This window comes from Sinocyclocheilus grahami, unplaced genomic scaffold (assembly GCF_001515645.1).
Source record: "Sinocyclocheilus grahami isolate Dianchi unplaced genomic scaffold, SAMN03320097.WGS_v1.1 scaffold688.1, whole genome shotgun sequence".
NCBI lineage: Eukaryota > Metazoa > Chordata > Actinopteri > Cypriniformes > Cyprinidae > Sinocyclocheilus > Sinocyclocheilus grahami.
Genome location: NW_015505867.1, coordinates 281259 through 289451, shown reverse-complemented (window position 1 = coordinate 289451; position 8193 = coordinate 281259). Strand labels below are relative to the sequence as shown.

At 39.5% G+C, this 8193-nt stretch overlaps 1 protein-coding gene across 2 annotated transcripts in view; it reads left to right on the top strand.

The window, feature by feature from the left end:
* Nucleotides 1–4181: 4181 nt before the first annotated feature.
* Nucleotides 4182–8193, top strand: part of nr1i2 (nuclear receptor subfamily 1, group I, member 2) — a 9715-nt gene continuing 5703 nt past the window's right edge. Inside the window, exon 1 of one of the 2 annotated variants that reach the window (XM_016243355.1) lies at nucleotides 4182–4410. The gene's annotated coding sequence lies outside the window, so the exon portion shown is untranslated. Of the gene's footprint in view, nucleotides 4411–6460; nucleotides 6702–8193 lie in introns of those variants that run through there. The other variant, XM_016243354.1, reaches the window with a different exon arrangement.

Below are 8193 nucleotides of genomic sequence, written 5' to 3'. Positions count from 1 at the left end.
CTTAATGCAACCCGGTCGACCTTAGCTCATTTTCTTGCATGTGTAATATAATAAGCATGTTTAATGTATAATACACTACTGTTCAAAAGGTTGGGGTCAGTAAGTTTTTTTTTTAAATAAATAAATTATTACTTCTTTTTTTTTAACTGCAAACTTCAGTGTAGCCTAGAGGTGTCTCTTCTTCAGAAGTGGAGTTTTTCTTGATCGGCAACCTTGCAGTCCATTCCAGTGCAGGGCTCTAGTGACCGTCTTCATTGAGACATCAATCCCAGACTTGGCTAAATCATTCACTAGTGTCTTTTTGTGAAATTTCGCTTTTTTCGCTTCTTGCCTCTGCCACTGTAATTCTCACGACAGTTCTTGACACTTGAAAAGGCTTGGTTAAACGTGTATATCCTTCTCCTCCTTTGTGAGCATTAACACTTATTTTTCTCAAGTCTAAACTAATTTCTTTTGACCTTGCCATGATGACAGTACATATTATTTTACTAGCTGTTTTGCAAGATACTAATCCTTAGCTTAAAGTGAAATTTAAAGGCTTAGAGGATTAATTAGGTTAATTAGGCAAGTCACTGGACAACAGTGTTCCGTAGCCAGTCAAATAGATCATGTCTTAAAGGGATACTCCACCCCAAAATGAAAATGTTGTCATTAATCACTTACCCCCATGTCGTTCCAAACCCGTAAAAGCTTCGTTCGTCTTCGGAACACAATTTAAGATATTTTGGATGAAAACCAGAAGGCTTGTGACTGTTCCATTGACTGCCAAGTAAATTACACTGTCAAGGTCCAGAAAAGTATGAAAGACATCATCAGAATAGTCCATCTGCCATCAGTGGTTCAACCATAACGCTATGAAGCGACGAGAATACTTTTTGTACGCGAAGTAAACAAAAATAATGACTTTATTCAACAATTCATCTCCTCTGTGTCTCTCTGCATCACCGTAGTGCCATTTTGGAGAATATCCACTGAACGCAAGCAGCGTACGCTCTTCTGTGTCAGCCGCGACACAAGGATACGTTTTCTACGTGTATTTACGCTTTGATTTTAACGAAAACAGCACATCCATGCAGCGCGGCTGACACAGAAGAGATGGAAAAGATGGCGCCAGTGTCGGCATGCCGTCTGCTGCTCTCTTGTTTGATAGTCTGGTTGTTTGAAAGATGTTGTGCCCTTGTGGTTTATGATCGCCAGACTCTCTTGGACATTCGATCAACATTTTTTAGCTTTCACAAGTCGGATGTGGAGTGTGTTTTTAATAAACCGCATGGACGTTTTACAACAGACATTCCGGAGTGCATTCGCTGCTGGCCCCTTAACAACCCACGGAGGAAGTGCAGGAGAAAGCGCGGGTCTCGGGGAGGACGTGCGATCAAGCTGAAAGCCCGTCTATATGCGGGCTGTACTTCAAGCCCTCTTCTCGAGTCGCTCTATGGCGGCGCCGTGGTCTGGCGTCTCTTGGATCAGACTCACCGGTGGCTTCGACCTGTTCTTCCCCTGTTCCCGCCCTCCGTCTCTCGGGTTGGCCTTCCTCGGATCGGCCGCTATCTTCAGAGAACTGGAGCGGCTCCTGGTATGCTGCGTCCGCTGTGCAGAGTGTCACTCTCCCCCGGCGCTGTCCCTCCACCGAATATGGTTTTAATCAATGCTCGTTCAGTGGTGAACAAGACCTTTCTGCTGAATGACTTCTTTTCCTCACATAATTTGGATTTTATGTTTATAACTGAATCATGGATTAAGGATGGCGATCTTACCCCTTTCTCTGAATTGGTCCCTGTTGACTGCACATTTTTTAACTCACCTCGCCAAAATGGACGTGGGGGTGGGTTAGTGACTGTTATGAAAAACTCTCATCGTGCGCAATGTCGCTACGTCCCTGTGGATATTTATACTAGTTTCGAAGCTCAACTTCTCCATCTCGACTGGAACGGTCCTGTCTGCTTAGCGGTGATCTACCGTCCTCCTCATTCAGTTAAGGATTTTTTACAGCAATTCACTGACTTTATTGGTTACATTGTCACCAAATTTGATCGTTTTTTATTGGTGGGCGATTTTAACATTCATGTTTGCTGTAAGTCTAATCCTTTGTCGAGGGAATTTCTTAATATAATTGCTGCTTTTAACTTTTGTGCAAGCACTAATTTGCATTATATGGTTATCAATGTTATAAATGAAAAAAGATGGCGCCAGTGTCGGCATGCCGTCTGCTGCTCTCTTGTTTGATAGTCTGGTTGTTTGAAAGATGTTGTGCCCTTGTGGTTTATGATCGCCAGACTCTCTTGGACATTCGATCAACATTTTTTAGCTTTCACAAGTCGGATGTGGAGTGTGTTTTTAATAAACCGCATGGACGTTTTACAACAGACATTCCGGAGTGCATTCGCTGCTGGCCCCTTAACAACCCATGGAGGAAGCACAGGAGAAAGCGCGGGTCTCGGGGAGGATGTGCGATCAAGCTGAAAGCCCGTCTATATGCGGGCTGTACTTCAAGCCCTCTTCTCGAGTCGCTCTATGGCGGCGCCGTGGTCTGGCGTCTCTTGGATCAGACTCACCGGTGGCTTCGACCTGTTCTTCCCCTGTTCCCGCCCTCCGTCTCTCGGGTTGGCCTTCCTCGGATCGGCCGCTATCTTCAGAGAACTGGAGCGGCTCCTGGTATGCTGCGTCCGCTGTGCAGAGTGTCACTCTCCCCCGGCGCTGTCCCTCCACCGAATATGGTTTTAATCAATGCTCGTTTCTGCTGAATGACTTCTTTTCCTCACATAATTTGGATTTTATGTTTATAACTGAATCATGGATTAAGGATGGCGATCTTACCCCTTTCTCTGAATTGGTCCCGGTTGACTGCACATTTTTTAACTCACCTCGCCAAAATGGACGTGGGGGTGGGTTAGTGACTGTTATGAAAAACTCTCATCGTGCGCAATGTCGCTCCGTCCCTGTGGATATTTATACTAGTTTCGAAGCTCAACTTCTCCATCTCGACTGGAACGGTCCTGTCTGCTTAGCGGTGATCTACCGTCCTCCTCATTCAGTTAAGGATTTTTTACAGCAATTCACTGACTTTATTGGTTACATTGTCACTAAATTTGATCGTTTTTATTGGTGGGCGATTTTAACATTAATGTTTGCTGTAAGTCTAATCCTTTGTCGAGGGAATTTCTTAATATAATTGCTGCTTTTAACCTGATACAGTGGGTTAAAAGCCCCCCTCATATCCTCGGTCATACTCTGGACCTTGTTCTTTCTTATGGGGTTGATCTTACTGATGTTACAGTTTCTGATTATATGCTCTCTGATCACAAGCCTATTTTATTTTCCATGTCTCTTCCTAGTCTTTCTCGTGTCTCTACTAAAGTAATATCTCTGTCTCTGGTTTATTCTCCTCAGTTCAGTGTAAATCCTTTGCTAAGTCTTGTTCTCATTTACTTCTGGACTCTCCCTTATCGGACTTGGATGCGGAAGAACATCTGAGTCTGTTAAACAGTGCTTGGCTTAATGTAATGAATGTGACTGCTCCTTTAAAGCCTCTCAAGCTCAAAACAAAATCTGAATTGTGGCATACTGCTGAAACTCAGCTGCTAAGGCAAACATGTAGAAAGGACGAACGTAAGTGGAAAAAGGACAATTTACACATTTCATTACAGTTGTTCAAAGATAGTTTATTGGCTTATCAGAGAGCCGCCAAATCGGCTAAGGCGACCTATTTTTCTAATTTGATTCAACAAAATCAGTCCAGACCCAAGGTCTTGTTTTCTGTTATAAATTCTGTTGTCAATCCCCCTATCAATACTATGTCTGTTGCCTCTGTCGCTCTTTGTGAAAGCTTCACAAGGTTTTTTTAAGGATAAAGTAGTTAAACTAGGACTGGTAGCTTATACTTCCCCTATTGAGCTGCCTCTCCCCTCGCCGTTGACTGCATCTTGGGATGTTTTTGAAGCTGTTTCCTTTGTCACTCAAAGACATTATTGCCAAGCTGAAACCATCCTCTTCTTCATATGATATTATCCACCCCGGACTGATGCATGCAAAACCCACTGAGTGGCATTAAACAGCTTGAAAGATCAAAGACCATTTTTAATATAACTCCGACTGGATTCGTCTGAAAGAAGAAAGTCATATACACCTAGTATGACTCGAGGGTGAGTAATTTGTGGGCTAATTTTCATTTTTGGGTGAACTAACCCTTTAAAGTCTACTGTGTTTCACGGTCAACACGTGACTTAATATCCAGGGTAAAGCAAGGAAAACTACCCCTTTACCTCCCATTTAGATAAACAAGGTGACAATGGATTGCACTCGTCTCTTCGTGGAGGCGGAAAAACATGAAGATCTTTATGACCCGCAGGATTTCTTGTATAAAGATTTAAAAACGAAAGAAAAGATGAGAGTCGACTGTTTTCATCTATTGTAAGTTTTAATTTAATCTGTTTGTGATTTTGTCATATAGCCTATATTTAAATGTATTGCCACTTGCTTGAGCAACTTAATATATAAATCTATATAGAAGCCTAATGAATTGAATATGTTGTTTAATGTGCTTTTAAACATGATGTCTATGAAATACTGTAGAACTGTTCTCTGTACAAGGAGAATCGAAATGCTGACAAACCATTTTCATAAAAATGAAAAAATTTGAAAGATTTGAAATAAAAAATAATGAATATATGTTGTGTCTGTGGTATAGGCCTACAGCCACGGATTAGTTACACACTGCAAACTCATATGTGAAAGCACAACGAGCTCGTGCTGCTTCTGGACTGTATACGTACTGCAAACAGAGTATGTGTGAACCTGACGTGGAGTAATGATGCTGAAAATTCAGCTTTGCATCACAGGAATAAATTACATTTTACAGTATATCCAAATAAAAAAGTTATTTAAATTGTAATAATATTTTCCAATACCTTTTCTGTATTTTTTATTTAAAAAATGCAACCTTGGTGTGCATAAGACTTTTTTCAAAAATGGTAAAGGATCTTACGACCCCAAACTTTTAAACAGTATTCTGTGTGTGTGTGTGTGTGTGTGTGTGTGTCTGGTTTCCAATAGTTATACTCAAGAACCATTGGGTAATGTCTGTTTTTAGTTAACTCTGAATTAGATGCTTAACATATGAAAGGTTATTTGTATCATTAACAACACCCCTAAATGACAAGTTCTTCCACGTCTTGTTTAGGACAAATCCTGATCAACATGTGCACATTACTCCATAGTTCTTCATCACTCTTATGTGTAAATTATAAACCAATATCTACTACAGACTACATGGCAAGCATGCATTTCTACCATCGCACAGCACTAGGGTCAGATTACTTATTACTAATCAGTGGTTTCCATGGTTTCCCATGTTTTTGTGTACCTGTGAATAAGTGGTTAGCTATTCTGGAGTCTTGTTGTTAGGTATAAAGGTAGATTTTTGTAATGCACATTGGTTTTTTATCGTTAATTAATTGCATTCAGTGAACACTGCAAGTACATTGTAATGCTTAAGAGGAAGAAAGCCATGTAACCGTGACACAAAGCAGAAAAGACACCAGGACCACTTTGATGACGTACTGAAAAGGTCTCTGCCACCGACATAATGCTCCAGCTAAGAGGGGGAAGAAGAAAAGGAGAACACAGGAGGAAGGAGTGGAATAAGCCCCCTATAAGCGTTAGGTGTTGGGAGCACAGCAGGACAGTATCTGAAGATAATGAGGAGGAGATGGAGTCAGCGTGACCGTGCTGCAGGCAGAGCAAATTTCATCTCAGGGAAAAAATGAACGGAATAGCCAGGCTTTTTCAGAAAGCTGCTTCAGAAAGCACTTTTAGTACATGCAACAGTCTGTGTGTTTATTGGAATTTTCATTACTTCAAATGGGATTGAGTCAGTTAAACTTTCATGCTTATTTTTTACTTCAAAAATCTGACTAATTTTAACGGGTATTTTTCCCCATTTACCTTAATATGCAGAAACTACGGAAGCTTGTTTCCTCCACTTTTCTATTTTCCTCCACATAAGTAAAACAGGTGCTGTAATTTGTGACTTTTTGTCTCACATTTCGGACAGTTTTTCTTGAAATTTAAGGTTTATTTCTCACAATTGCAAATTATAAACTCATAATTGCAAGTTTACAACTTATTTTTATTTTTTTTGTTTTTTTGTTTTTGTGCCAAGGAATAAAAAATAAAAAAGGTAACAGACTTTTTATCTTACAGTTCTGACTTTTCTTCTCAGAATCGCACGTTTATATCTCAAGTTTATAAACTTGTAATTGCTAATTCTGAGTTTACATCTCAGAATTGTTTTTTTTTAAAAGGTAATTGTGACTTTTTTTCTCGCAATTGTGAGTTTATATTTCCCAATTCTGACTTTTCTTCTTAGAATTGCACATTTATATCTTGAATTCTGCTTTTATGTTTTAGAATCGACTCTCTTTTTTCTTCTCAGAATTGCATGAAAAAAAGTCATAATTGTGAGATAAAAAGTCACAATTACCTTTTTTGTTTATCCTGCGGCAGAAACAAGCTTCCATAAGAGTCAACTGTAAGTAAATCATCTGTACTTTAATTTCCCTAAAACTGCAAAGACTCTTTGTGGTGCTTTCGAAACATTTTTCTGTTTGTTTGAGCATCTCAACAGAAACATCAGCAATATGTGTTTGGGACAGGACTATCATTACTTTTGCTGACACACTTAAGCTTCAACCCTTTTACACGCAAGTTTGAAAATTTCAGACGGACCCTTGCGTGTGAGTTTTTGGCCATACTGCAAGAATGTAAATTATGTGTCCGTGAACGGAGAGAGTTCAGGAAGATGAAATGCAGTGAAACTGGTTAAGATGTAACCCGTGTATGAAAGACTGAACTTGTCACTAGCCAAGCATGACACATTATACATGTCACTATAGCACAAGCTAACTTAGAAATGACTTTTTGAAAGATAGAGGAGTCATATCATGAGAAATTTTAACTTTTAAGTGAAAACATATACTGCTATAAGTAGTACACTCTTAAAAATAAAGGTGCTTCAAAAGGTTCTTCAAGCGATGCCATAGAAGAACCATTTTTGGTTCCACAAAGAACCATTCAGTCAAAGGTTCTTTAAAGAACCATCTCTTTCTTACCTTTTTGTAATCCGAAGAACCTTCTTTCACCACAAAGAAACTTTTGTGAAACAGAAAGCTTCTTCAGATGTTAAAGGTTCTTTATGGAACCTTTTAGACAAAAAGATTCTTTGGCATCGTGAAGCACCTTTATTTTTAAGAGTATATGTTTAAACTGCTGTTCAAAGGCTTGGGGTTGGCAAGATTTTTTAATGTTATTGAAAGAAGTCTCTCAAACTCACCAAGGCTGGATTTATTTGATCAAAAATACAGTAAAAGCAGTAATACTGTGAAATATTATTGCAATTTAAAATAACTGTTTCTGTTTGACTATATTTTAAAATGTCATTTATTCCTGTGATACACCGCTTCATTTGCATGTCAACGACCATTTATGAATCTGCCACGATGTAATTCAGGCTTTACAACGAGACATTTGTTGAAGGATGAGGCCGTTTGAAAACTGTATTTAACCCAACATTACAGTAAAGTTTGTTCATTTCACATGCAACAAGTTTGTTTAGGCACTAAATCTTAAAGGCCCAGCACCAAAAAAAAAGGGGGGGGGAGCTCTTTAATAATGGTCAGTGAGAGGGTGGAAAATAGTCACAAAAATACTCAATTACTGAAATTATAAGTGGAACTGGGTGCTTTCACACCTGGCCTGTTGTTTCGGAACCTGGCGCGTTTCCCCCCTTAGCTCGGTTCGTTTGGACATACAGTGGTCCTGATTTCTCTTTTTTTTGCATGTTTGTCACACTTTAATGTTTCAGATCATCAAACAAATTTAAATATTAGTAAAAGATAACACAAGTGAATACAACATGCAGTTTTTAAATGAAGGTTTTTATTATTAAGGGAAAACAAAATCCAAAACTACATGGCCCTGTGTGAAAAAGTGTTTGCCCCCTAAACCTAATAACTGGTTGGGCCACCCTTAGCAGCAACAACTGCAATCAAGCGTTTGCGATAACTTGCAATGAGTCTGTTACAGCGCTGTGGAGGAATTTTGGTCCACTCATCTATGCAGAATTGTTGTAATTCAGCCACATTGGAGGGTTTTCGAGCATGAACCGCCTTTTTAAGGTCATGCCACAGCATCTCA